The following is a 14,320-nucleotide window of genomic DNA, read 5'->3' on the forward strand; positions in this document are numbered from 1 at the left end:
GTATTGCAGGTGGATTCTTAACCACTGCGCCACCAGGGAAGTCCCAGAATTTAGGAAATTTTAAATTATCCTATTATCTAGCCATGCAGTGGCAAACCTAGGACTAAAATTCATGTAGCAGAATCCTTTCTTTATATTATAATCCAGTGATTTACATTCATTTGTTTCCCACATAACAGTCTGAGTTTAGTATGTGTGAGTAGTTGTGCTCCACACCATTAGTTATTCAGGGATTTTTATTTGTTCTAGTTACATATTCTCACCACCTCCTTGGCAGTGTCATCATCTCTAGTGGGGGAAAATTGGTTGCAAAGGATCCCAGTTGGCACTAAGGAGAAGAGAGTGTGAATGAGGCATGCCCATGAAATTGAGACCTAAGCTGGGAGTAGCACCTAAATACATGGCCACACTTTCAGCTACGATTGAGGCTGGGCAGCCACAAGCAGAAAAGTAAAGATGGATTTTGAAAGACAAGTAGGTGTCTCTGACACAAACTCTGTTGATTCCTACAAATTGTGAAACAGAAGCACAAACTTCAGTTCTAATAATAAAATAATCTTATAGGAAATCTCCAAAGTTCTTTCATATCTGTTTCTCACTGAATCCTCATGAAAACCCAGTTGAGGTGAAAGAGTAGGAATATCCATGCTCATCTTAAAAGTGAGCTGTAGTCCTGAGGATGTACAGCAGTAACAGCCTTTTAAGATAAGGTCTCACAGAAAAAGGAACCCTCCTACTCTGCTGGTGGGGATGTAAACTGGTATAGCCACTATGCAGCACAGTATGGAGGTTCCTTAAAAAACAAAAAATAGAGCTACTATATGATCTTGCAGTCCCACTCCTGGGCACGTATCAGGAGAAAACCATAATTCAAAAGGATACATGTACCCCAGTGTTCGTTGCAGCACTATTTACAATAGACAAGACATGGAAGCAACCTACATGGTGATGGAAGCATCCATCACCAGATGAATGGCTAAAGAAGATGTGGTATATTTATACAATTAAATATTATTCAGCCATAAAAAAATGAAATAATGCAATTTGCAGTAACATGGATGGCCCTAGAGATTATCATGCTAAGTGAAGTACGCCAAAGACAAATATGATATCACTTACGTGTGGAATCTAAAAAATAATGACACAAATGAATTTATATACAAAGCATAAATAGACTCACAGGCATTGAAAACAAACTTATGGTTACCAAAGGGGAAATGGGAGGGGATAAATTAGGAGTTTGGAATTAACATATACACACTACTATAGATAAAATAGACAACCAACAAGAACCTACTGTATAGCATAGGGAAGTTTACTCAACATTTTGTAATAACCTATAAGGGAACACAATCTGAAAAAAATATATATAAGTATGTGTAACTGATTCACTTTGCTGTACACCTGAATCTAACACAGCATTGTAAATCTATTATACTTTTATTAAAAAAAAAAGATCTCATAACACATTTGTATTCCTGCCAGCGTGTTTGTCAAACCTCTAACAAAGGCAGCTCGTTAGTAGAAATGATCTCTTTGACCATGTTATAAAATATTTTTTCTTTCTTTTTATTCCTATTTCCTTAAACATATTTCAGTCACTGTGTAGATTTTCTGCTTCCTTTAGTAGATTATGACTACCTTGAAGGAAATATAAGGTATTTATTTTAGGATTCCCATGGCCCTTAAGGAAATGCCTTAAACATAGATACTCATTGAATCAATCTCCTGTAACTTATAAATACTGATTACTTCCTATGTGGTAATAATTAGATCAGAGCAGTTATAGGGATCTTAATTAATTTGGGGGTGGAGTTTTTTGTTACTTTGAAGTAGGCTATTAAGGATTGATAACAAAACTTTTAACACAGTAAAATAGATAAAAATAGACATTAACAGAAATAGCTTTAGACATTAGTTTGTAAATAATATGAAGCTCATCCATGAAAACTAGGTACTATAACACTATTGGTCAATAAACTGACTTTATTATGTGAGTGAAAATATTTTCAAAAAGATAAGTGAAACATTTAGCTGAGTTTCTATTTAATTTTCTGCTACCAATATGTTGTGCAAGGCAAAATATCAAATGCAAAAACATGATATGGTGAACCAAAAATAAATAAATAAATAAAAAGCAAAACCTCTCTACTCTTTATTTATCCATCCCATTGCCTCTTTCCAGAATGGTTTTCTGGCAGTTTTGAAGGTTAAGAAAAGCTATATTGTAGGTAATTAGCTCCTAGATTCTGCTTTGTGGAATCACTTTTTGGCCAATGTTTAATAGGTGCAGCATTTAAAAAGTGCCTTTTAGCCAAAGAAGGTGGGAAAATGATGCATACTTTATAGTTCCTTTTGGGGGGTCACAATAATCGTTAGCATATTAAGTGATACAGGATGATTTGAGGTACAAATGATCTGTTTAACTTTTTTAATGCTGTTTCTTCCATACTGATTTGACTATGAAGCATGTTCTACCTCATATCATCAAGCTATTATGTATTATTGTATATATTTAATCTGGAATCATGCATGCGAAGACACACCCATGCATACACACATTGAAGAATAGGCTTCCAGAGGTCAACTTTTTGGATTTGCACATTGGTACCGGCACTTGCTCTGTGACCTTGAAGAAGATTTCTAACCTCTCAGTGATTCAGTTTTCTTCCTTTAAAATGAGGTTAACAGTAATGTTGTGAATATTAAGTGCATTATTTCATGTTATGTGTTTAGAAAAGTACCTGCTATATAATGAATATACAATAATGTCAGTTTCTAGAATAATTATTATTATATTATTACATTTGTTGATAGCTTGCTTTAAAAAATGTGATATGTACAATTTTCTTTATCTTACTTTCCTCAATCAGTTATCATTTTAAATCAAATGATTTACCTTAAGTCAATGTCTTTATATTATTCTATGGTGTGAATATGTCATAAATCATTCAGCCGTTCTCTTCCTAATCAACTTAAAAAAAATTTCCAGTGTTTTACCATTGCGAATAATGCTAAAATAAACATCTTATGTTTGTTTATTATGTTTGAATATGTATGTTTTTCTGTCTTGTATTTTTCCCCTTTAAAAAATTAAAAAAAAAATTCTTAACTGTGGTAAGATATACATAACTTAAAATTTACCATCTCAACCATTTTTAACTGTAGGTACATTCACATTTTTGTGCAACCAATCTCTAGAACTTTCTTTGTCTTGCAAACCTGAAGCTCTGTACGCATTAAACCATAAATCTCCACTACCCCCTCCCCTGCCCAGCCCCTTGAAACCGCCCTTATCCTTTTACTATGAATTTGACTACTCTGAGTACCTCATATAAGTGGAATCATACAGTATTTGCCTTTCTGTGACTGGCTTGTTTCACTTACCATAATGTCCTTCCGGTTCATCTGTATTGTAACGTGTCAGAATTTTCTTCCTTTTAAGCCTGAATAATATCCTGTTGTACATATATGCTACATTTTGTTTATGCATTCATTTGTTGAAGGACTTAGGTTGCTTCTACATTTTGGCTATTGGAGTAATAATGTTATGAACATGGCTGTATAAATATTGCTTCAAGACCCTGTTTTCAATTCTTTTGAGTATAAATTGAGAAGTGGAATTTGGGGGTCACATGATAATTCTGTTTTCAATTTTTTGAGGAACTGCTACACTGTTTTCCATGGCTAAGGCACCATTTTACTGTATTGATTTTTATTTCTATTGGGTTTCTCTTAACATTTTGAGCCCTGAGTGGATTAATAGCTTTAAGAGATTATTTGTATAGGAATAAGAAAAAAATGGTAACAGGACCAGTGAAATCTAGAACATATGGAATCATCTAGGAAAGAGTCTAGAAGGACTGGGTTTAGAATTGATGCAGCTACTGTCTAATACATCATAAATAGTTCTTGGTAATTAATCTCTGCTGTAGGAACTAAAAGGCCAATCTTTTGACATTTGTGTGTACAATAATTATATTGTCATATGTTCATGGGTGTCTGAAGGAGCTTTCTACCTGAAACTGTCAGTATCTTTGCTATTGACAGCAGTAGTTTCTTATCAAGATGGAGAATTTATTTTTGAAACAGATGTTTTATTTTTCTTATTCTTTGTCTTTCTGTGCTCTAGGTTTTAGATATACATATCAGCATATAAATAACTTTTGTTAGCTCACATGGCTTACTTATTATATAATATCAAGTCCATTAAATGATGTACTCTAAACAGTATTTCTAAATTATGTTATAAAAATAATTTCTATTCAGTAGCTACCAGAAATCAACAATATGGCAGATCTCAGTTTTGAAAAATCATAATTACTACTTATCAGAATAGATTCAGAACCTATCAATGTATGTACATTTGCTTATCATTGAGACTGTAGGATAAAGCAGTGCTTCTCAAGTCTTAGTGCCCATGTAAATCACTTGGAGGACTTGTTAAAATATCAGTTCTGACTCAGTAGGTATGGGGTGGAGCCCAGGATTCCTTATTCCAATTAAGCTCCCAGGTGATGCGGCTGCTCCTGGTCAGCAGACCACACCCTGAATAGCAAGAGGCTAGAGGACCAACAGACATCTGATTCTTATGGCACAAAACAAGTCAACGTTTTTAGCAGCTTTTAATCTAAGATTTATCTCTGTTGGGAATGGATTTTTTCGCAAGGTCAGAAAATTCATTTAACTCTAACTTGTTCAGTTAAGTTGATTCTCTTTTGTATCTCTCTTCTCATACCATAATCACTAAATTCTTCTCCTTAACTCCAGTCAACAAATTTCTTTCTTTGAATGTCTAATTTTTTCTGTTTGGTACTATACTATTTTGTTTCTCTGATCCCCTATATCGATAATATCTTGTTATCAACACTTCAACTTTGAACAGACTTGAACATTCAGCTAATATATATATATATATATATATATATATATATATATATATATATATATATATATAATGGAGATTTTTTTTCTTCATTGAGAAACTTAAGACTTGGGTACATCAAATAAAACCAATCTCTGGGAGAAAAAAAAAATCAAAACCCACAATAGAAAAAATGTTAACACTGTCTGAGACATCAGAACCCAGAAAATATTTAGAATTATGATAAAATATTGTGGTAGTCAGAATTCTTATATGGTAAAGAATCTCTATTCTTATATGAAGATTATCTACACCTGATGATATGGGAGTGATATTGCAATGTTGCACTATTCATCTTATGGAGATACTGCATTTATCAAGATTTTCCAACATGTAATTATTTCAATTAGATTTTAGAATTCAGAATTTAATTCATTTCATCATATAATGTCAATACTAGTACTCATGAAAAAAAATGGAAGAATCATGTTTACCAAAACATAGACCTGGCTATCAGGAGTCAGACAGAATTTCCTGACTTGGAAATTCTCAAAGATCTGGAGGAGTTCAGATGTTGAATCCTGGTTTGGGGACCTTACTGCTTTGCAAGAGGAGACTGAAAATGATGTTGGGTAGTACAGAATGCAATAAAAAGACACGAGACTGGGCCTCCCTGGTGGCGCAGTGGTTGAGAGTTCACCTGCCGATGCAGGGGACACGGGTTCGTGCCCCGGTCTGGGAAGTTCCCACATGCCGCGGAGCGGCTGGGCCCGTGAGCCATGGCCACTGGGCCTGCGCGTCCGGAGCCTGTGCTCTGCGACGGGAGGGGCCACAACAGTGAGAGGCCCACGTACCGCAAAAAAAGACACGAGACTGCCATTGACCTTAGGGGTAAATGTGAGGCACCAGCAGCAGAGCTGACCACTTTAATAAACGGTGAGTAGAAGTTCAGCTCATTTAGAGAAGAAAAGTCAAAGAAAGTATGAGTCAATGCCTACTCAATTCTGAGTGCCTACTCAATTCTGAGTGTCTCCTTTACTATGGGGTTTGATCTTTCTATCAACCCTTCCTACTTTCCTTTTTATCCTGTGACTCTATCTTTCCCCTCTGTTCTTCTTTATCTTTTTTCTCCTCTTCACCTCTGTAGTCATCATTGCAACATCAATACTCTTCTTGTTATTACAAAGGAAGTCACAGTTATCAAGTAGGATGTGAGTCTCATGAAAGCTATTTTTGATTAACTGATTCTAGTGACATGGATATTTCCAAATAGATCTTGGCCTGAAATGTATTGATTTGGAAGTTAACAGTACTTAAGAAATATCTTTATTAATGTATACTTGTGGACTCAGAACTCAGAAGTATAGCTTGTAACAATGGAAGCATTTCACACAGGACAAATGCATTATAATGAACTTTGAGAACTTATAGCAAGGTGTCTCTAATTCTTAATATGAAAAGATATAAAAAAAGCTATTTTGTCAGTATGAATATAAACTATCACAGTTAATATTTTTACATCACTATTATACCTAAAATTTGGTGTTTAGAACCTAAGCATTTCTTACTTCCTAATTATCCTATTTACAGAAGAACATAAAAGTCATTTAAAGATTATATGGACATTAATTCTACACTTTACTTTCAGTAAAACATTTTTGGTTTATTTTTCCCATGTAGATGAATAATAATGAAAACAATTACAGTCAGAACTAGATACACATGCACATTGTGTTTTAACTCAGAATAATTTAGTTCACTAGGTTTTTTAAGATAGTTTCTATGTATTTATAAATTACAGTATACATATAAATATTAGATAATATATATTTGTATTGATTTTTAAATGTTCAAATATTTCTAGGAGAAGAGTCATGAGATATTAGAAGAAAAATAACTAGAACAAACAGCAATATATTTGTTGTAAACTCTGGAAATCATAAAAGAGATCTTTTTTTGTGAGTTCTACTGAACATACCTGTGAAAAACAAAACATGAGCAGGGCTTAACTTCCGCAAATTTAGAAGTAATCTCTCTGAATTTAATATCATTCTACTGCAAGAATAAATTCTTATCTAACACGTGCTAAGTATGTAAATAAACTCAATGTAAAAGCTTAAAAATTTTCAGCCCTTTCTCTTCCAAATCCCTCTAAGGCATTTTCATTTATGTTCAGCTCATGAGTTCTTCCTGATCTCAAATTTTAAACTAGCCCTGTCACTCTGTATCAAGTCAGCTTCTTCTACTTCCTGCGTAGCAGTTGTCAGTACTTGAAATGATCTTTTATACTGAGCAAGTAAGTATCTATCTAATCCAGGGGCAAATCTGAAGCTTACACAATTTTAGTCATCCTTTTAAAGAAAATAACTCAGAATTTTGAGTACAAATTAAATGCAAGATCTCTTGGAAATACCCTGGCAAATAAGATGCGCTGGTGCTTTGCTCTCTTATTTTCAGAGTAAATCCACATTCTGGTCTCACCTATTAGCTTGTAAGATTCCCCAAGAGCAGAGATTTTATGTCTTGGTCACTGCTATAGCCCCAGTACTTTGTGTGTACTTAAAACACAGTTTTTGAATGAATTAAAGCAGGTGCATGCTCCAATCACTTCCTTCATTTCCTATAATTGCTTTTCTCATAACAAAGACAAATTTCTGCTATCATAAATAACAGGGCACAGTGGTCCCGTATTACCTGTATTGTTTTATTTGTGTTCCTGTGTTTGTTTTGCTTTGGTGCTTTGTGGAAAAGCAATTAATTCTAATAAGGACTGCATTTTTCTGTTTAAATTGCACTCCAGCTTGGCATCTCTCATGATATAATGCCCTCTCACAGGTAAAGTATGACTGTGAAAGATTTAGCAATATCATTTTTACTTTCCCTTTGAGGATTTTACGGGTATTTGCATTTATTTATTTTTTGCTAAATTTTATTTTCTGAGTTTTTTCCTTAGTGAGCATATATTGATTTTGTAATTTTAAAAAATGAAATGAATTATTTTAAAAAAGAGTAAACTTAGTTCTCACTGTTTACCTGAAATATCACCATTTTGGAGAACACCTTCACCATGTGAAATTCCTGTTTATATTTCTTATGACTTTATCCTCATTTTTGCCTTCAGAGTGGTGGTGGTTTATTTGACACTACAGGTAGATATCTACTAAGAGTTGAAGTGCTCACTAGTGCACAGTTCTCAAGTCTGAATTTTGTAAAGATGAATTATTCTACTTGTTCTTTGGAGACATCTTGAGATAACATGTGAAACAGCATTACTTTTACCTCTTGGAACACTAGTAACTACAGGGATGGGTGGGTCTGGACCCACAGCTGTTCTTATTCCATTTCTTCTCTGAAATATTTTAAAGGCTAACATCTTGCCAGTTTAGGCATACTTAATTTTAAGTAAGTAACTTCAAAGCATCTGGGACAATGTGGTATGATTATCTGATCAGAAAGTTTCACTGCCCTTTCATTTATGCAAGTAAGATATATCAATTCAGGTAGTGTCTGAAGTGGAGAGTTACACATTTGGTATGAATGTGGAGGTGGATTGAAGCCTATGGCTTGGTGACCTCTGGGGATTAATTGTAGCTAATTTTAGGACTTTTTTTATTGTTAATATCACTCAGAATGTTCCAGGCTAACTAAATTCATACCAACACTGTGAACTCATGCTGATATCAGCCTAAGAAGAGTATGATTAAGAAGCTCACCTACTGTCCCCCCAAAAAACAAATGAAAAATCATGTGCTCGACTCTAAGTTAAACAGAAATGGCTTTAAGATTACTTATTTGATTTGAATTATCCAGAGCAGACTACTTCATTAGTCTTGTCAATCAACAGATTTTCTTTAGACATACTGGATTCAAACAGGGATATATAGAAAGCATAATCAATGAATATTTATTGGGGGTTTATAATGTAATCTGCTCATGAAGACAACAGTTTTCAAACATTAATTGAACAGAATTGGATGCCAGTGAATCAGACTTCATCTACATTCAGTATTCTTTTTTTTTTTTTTCTTTTTTTTTTTCTTTACTTATTTATTTTTGGCCGCTCTGGGTCTTCGTTGCTGCGTGCGGGCTTTCGCTAGTTGCGTTGAGCGGGGGCTGCTCTTTGTTGCGGAGCACAAGCTCTAGGCACGCGTGCTTCAGTAGTTGTGGCTCGCGGGCTCTAGAGCTCAGGCTCAGTAGTTGTGGCGCACGGGCTTAGTTGCTCCGCGGCATGTGGGATCTTCCCGGACCAAGGCTCGAACCCATGTCCTCCGCATTGGCAGGCGGATTCTTAACCACTGCACCACCGGGGAAGCCCTACATTCAGTATTCTTGATGGAGCTTCTAAGAATTGTTTTCGAATTAGCAAATTGGAGTTCTATAATCTGGCATGATGGACCTGCGTCTTCAGGGAGTTATCAGTAGTTCTCATATTGTGGATGGAGGTGCAACAGAGAGGGCTCCACACCAGAGATTAAAATTGCACATATTTGCTTGTTTGTTGGATTTCTCTTTTTCTGATGTGAATGTTTGCTTGATATCTTATAGCAGTGATGGTGTAGAACAGTGGTTCTCAAACCTTAACATGAATAAAAATCATCTGGAGGGTTTTTCTTAAGAGGAATAGATAATTTCCATTTCTAACAAGATTCTTAATACTGATAGTCCAGAAGCCACACTTTGAGAAAAACTTGTATAAGGTATTGATGGACTAAAGATCACTGATACATGCATTTTAAAAGTTATAAATCTATCAGATTCATCATTTTATATTTTTCTTGTTCAAAAATGAGGAGAGATAAATCCTAAAGGTTTTCTGCTAACAAAATGAAAAGGCTGTTCATATAGTTTCTGATATTGTAGAAATTAATTTGAATATGGTAAAATTTGACCACTAACTAGCAAAAATAAGGGAATTGTAGAATTGAGGATTTAGTTTTCATGCATCCTTCATCTAGTTACCTTTATGGTAATATCTTGCCTACTATAGACAATATCAAAACTAGGAAATTAACATTAGTCCAATCCAAGGAATTTATTCACATTTCACTAGTTTTACATGCACTCAACTGTGTATATATAAAGCTGTATGCAATTTTATCACATGTATAGATGTGTGTAACCACCACTATTATCAAGGCACGGAGCAGTGTCTTGATCTATCACAAAGATCTCTTTACCTCTTCATAGCAACATCCATCATCCTCGTCCATGTCCCTAAACCCTTAACAATTCATTATTTGGAATGTGCAGGTACTATTTCTTGCTCTTCAGAGCTCACGTCCTTCTTATACTGACTAAGGTAAAATTTAAAGCTATGAGATTTCGGAGAATCATATGGCCACCAGATGTGCAGTGAGCAGGTTTTAGTGCCACTTAAGGTAAAGTGGAAGCACTGATTTGTAGATGATGGATATTTGTTTACATAGCAGGATAGAGTGGCAGTTACTGCTAAGTGTAGGGCATACATTTCTGTATTTTTCCACTGCTACAAAAAGAGTTAATTTTAGTTTTGAAAGGTCTGGCCAGTGCTTCAAAGTAGAATTTCTAGGAAGGTTTTTGCCTTCAACTCTCCTACACTCATCCAAAATATTCCAGATAAAAGGTACCAGAAACTCCATAAGTCTTACGTGTCAGGTGGTTTTGATTAGAGGAAAAATGCCTGCCAGCTTCATCCACACTATGACTAGTGCCAATGGGCTGTCACCATTAGTCTGGCACTAAGGTGAGAAGTGAGATTTTGGTGTCTTGGTCTCAAATAAAATTAGATCTTAACAGTAAGAGTTTAAGCAGTTGGGACCAATGTCTTTGCATAGTGAGGGGTATGCCCAGGGTGAGAGGACTGGATCTTAGCAGCAGTATCCGGCAGCAGAGGACCCTGGTTTGGGCTCTTTCAGAAGGAGCAGCTATGTCTTCTGATAAGCTTTTGTATAAATCCAGTCGTTGATCATGACACTGACACTTTGTGAACTGACTCCTTTGGCGTACTGCTCTAAGGCTTTGCAATGTTGTCTCCCTGATATTTGAGACCATAATAGAAAGCAAGGGACTGCATTACTATTTTCTTTAATTTTTACAACTTCTCCAAATCTATTAATATTATAGTGGCTTAATATTAACCCAAATGGACTAACCTAGGTAGTCAGTACAGAACATTTTCACCCATTTTCTGGGGCTTGATGGCTTTCTTAAGTACAAAATCAGCTAAGTGCCTGAAACTCTGCATATAGATTTTCCTTGTCTCTTACTTCCATCTTGCTCAGTGGTTCACAACATTTATTGTGCCGAAAACTGAGGGCACAGGGTTGTAGACACCAAACCTTGTACTGTGCCTTATTGACAGTCTAAGAAACATTCAGTGGTAATTTTTTTTTTTTACCATATAGGATTTTTATCTTGCTATTTAGGAGCCAAATTCCTGCCTAAGATGAGATTCCACTTACATAGTTTCACGCATTATTTCTTGTGACTGTCACAACAATCCCATGAAACAGGAAAGGCAGACATCTCATTTTGGAAATGGATAAATATGGCTGAGAACTTACATGGAAATAAGCTTTTGAAATGCTATGTATTAATCATTGTACTTTCCTTTTCTGCATTTCTTGTATGTGATTCTTCCTTTGAGCAAGGAAACTTCCACTTTGCTTGGAGTTGAATTCTGATTGTTGTACCAGCAATGCAAGAAGAAGAATCAGTCACTATCTGTAAAAGCTTGATTTTGTTGAGAGCAGTGATACTCACAAGACTCAAAAAAGATCCTCGAAGGAGGCAGGATATAGAGTTTATGTCATAACACTGGATTGGAAAGGGAATAGAAAATATCTTAAGAGTTCGATTTTCTAGGAGACCAAGTCAGAACATCCTGGTTTCCCAGGAGTAGGAAAAGGCATTTGATGGGATTTGTCCTTGCAAGAGGCCATTGGCTGTGTGGACCACACCTGGCGGCCCAAATGAGAGAGTCAAGTCAGCACTGAGGAAATGCTGAGTTCCATCCAAAATGACCTACATGGATACTCCTCTTTTCAATGGCCAAGACACTTGGTAGCTCTAATTGTCACCTGTAGAAGGACAATATAATATGGAATGATAGGAAATCCCCTAATCTTAGTACTTAGGTGGAACAGAATAGTGGTGAGAGCCATCTCTTTTTCATATGGTTTGCCAAGGATGGAGGAAACAGGTAAACTGAGCAGGGATTTGCCTTCTTCCTCTGCAGCTCCTGCACTGCCTGCTCTATCACATCAGCTGTACCTATTTGCTGAATATCAACCAAATAATAGAGGTATGTGAATGGCAATGTGAGATAGGGAATACAAAGCAGGACTCAGTGGGAGCAAGAGAACACATTTATGCTAATGTTTCAAAGACTCAGACTGGCTTAAAAGAGTCACTATCTTCCTTAACATAGTGGCCAAAAAAGCACAAGTTGCTTTTAGCTCTGAAAATGCAAATTATCTCAGTCCTTATGCAGAGATTATAAAACATGGAATTATTATTATTCTTTTTGATGTAATCCATGCAGCTTTCATCTGCCCAAACAAATAATGTTTTAAGCCATTAATATTTATCTCTTGTCTACAAGTCTGTCCATTCTTTAAGGAACATTTATTAATTGTTTGCCAAGACTAAGTGCTGAGGATACAAAGATAAATAAGATATGGTTAGATAAGGATTGAAAGAGGATATTATATTCAAGTAGCATATAAAAGGTAAATTACTTATGTATTGCAGCAAGCATTAAAGTAGAGGTATGGACAAAGTATTGTACTACAGTCATAGGAGGATGGAGTAACTGCTTCTGCTTGCTATTTGGTTTGGTACTTGAAAGATGAAAGACTGAAAGGTAGAGAAAGGGGAGATAATAGAAGAGAATGTTCCAGTAAAGAAAATGAGGACATGTAGACCTATAGCATAGTGTGTGTGGGGTGGAGTGATAGGAAATCCACCTCCAGAGGAAAGATGGGGGTAGATGGTGAAGGGCAGTTTGGCCAAGCTATAAGGGTTTAGAGGTGATGATGAACTTGGATGACCCTCATTATTTCATCTGTGCCGACCTCTCTAACCTCACCATGGGCCACAGGTTCCCTCAAACATTTTCAGTCCCATGAGCCTTCTTACCTTGGAGCCCTCATATATGTTGCATTTCTGTCTGAAAAGTATTTTTCACCTGACTGTCCTTTCTTGCCTTTGTCCACACGTATCATGCTTGGAAATCTGGTCCTTTTCATTTCTCAATTTCAGTTTAATTCAGAAAGATCTTCCTTGCCCTCTGACCACCCTAAAAAACGTGGGCTTCAACTTGTTATGATCATTTTAATTTTTCTCATAATATTTATCACAATTTAGATGTATATAAACGATTTATAATGTACATAATCTATAATTATTTGTTACTTTGGTTTTTACTTTCATCTTAATTCCCCACTAAATCCTTAGAATACTTTTCCTTCTCTTCAATGTGTTTCAAAATACTATTACTCTGTTCAGATCCTAATGCCCAGAGGAAAAATCAGGTTGGAGTATGAAATTTAGAATTATGTCTATAAAGATAAAATTGTTAATCCAGGGGAAGGGAAGAAATCACCTAGGAAGAAAATATAAGGGGCAAGAGAACTCGTGACATAGACTGAAGATCATGTAGACTCTGGTGGAAGATGGGTGAGGTCCAGCTTGGATATCAATGGCTAAGACATTAAGATGTCATAAGGACACGTGATTTGATTTCTTTTTTTAAAAATTTAATTTAATTATATATTTTAAACAGCAGGTTCTTATTAGTTATTCATTTTATACACATTAGTGTATACATGACAGTCCCAATCTCCCAGTTCATCCCACCATCAGCCCCACACCCCCCCCACTTTCCTGCCTTACTGTCAATAGGTTGTTCTCTACACCTGTGTCTTTATTTCTGTCCTGCAAACCAGTTCATCTGTACCACTTTTCTAGATTCCATATATATGGTTTAATATACAATATTTGTTTTTCTCTTTCTGACTTACTTCACTCTGTATGACAGTCTCTGGGTCCATCCACACCTCTACAAATGAGCCTATTTCATTGCTTTTTATGTCTGAGTAATATTCCATTGTATGTATGTACCACAACTTCTTTATCCATTCATCTGTCGATGGGCATTTAGGTTGCTTCCATGACCTGCCTATAGTAAATAGTGCAGCAATGAATATTGGGTGCATGTGTCTTTTGGAATTATGGCGTTCTCTGGGTATATGCCCAGAAGTGGGATTGCTGGGTCATATGGTATTTGTATTTTCAGTTTTTTAAGGAACCTCCATACTGTTCTCCATAGTGACTGTATCAATTTACATTCCTACCAAGAGTGCAAGAGGGTTCCCTTTTCTCCACACCCTCTCCAGCAATTACTGTTTATAGATTTTCTGATGATGCCCATTCTAATTGGTGTGAGGTGATACCTCATTGTACTTTCAATTTGCA

This window comes from Phocoena phocoena, chromosome 3, assembly GCF_963924675.1.
Source record: "Phocoena phocoena chromosome 3, mPhoPho1.1, whole genome shotgun sequence".
In the NCBI taxonomy this organism is placed as follows: domain Eukaryota; kingdom Metazoa; phylum Chordata; class Mammalia; order Artiodactyla; family Phocoenidae; genus Phocoena; species Phocoena phocoena.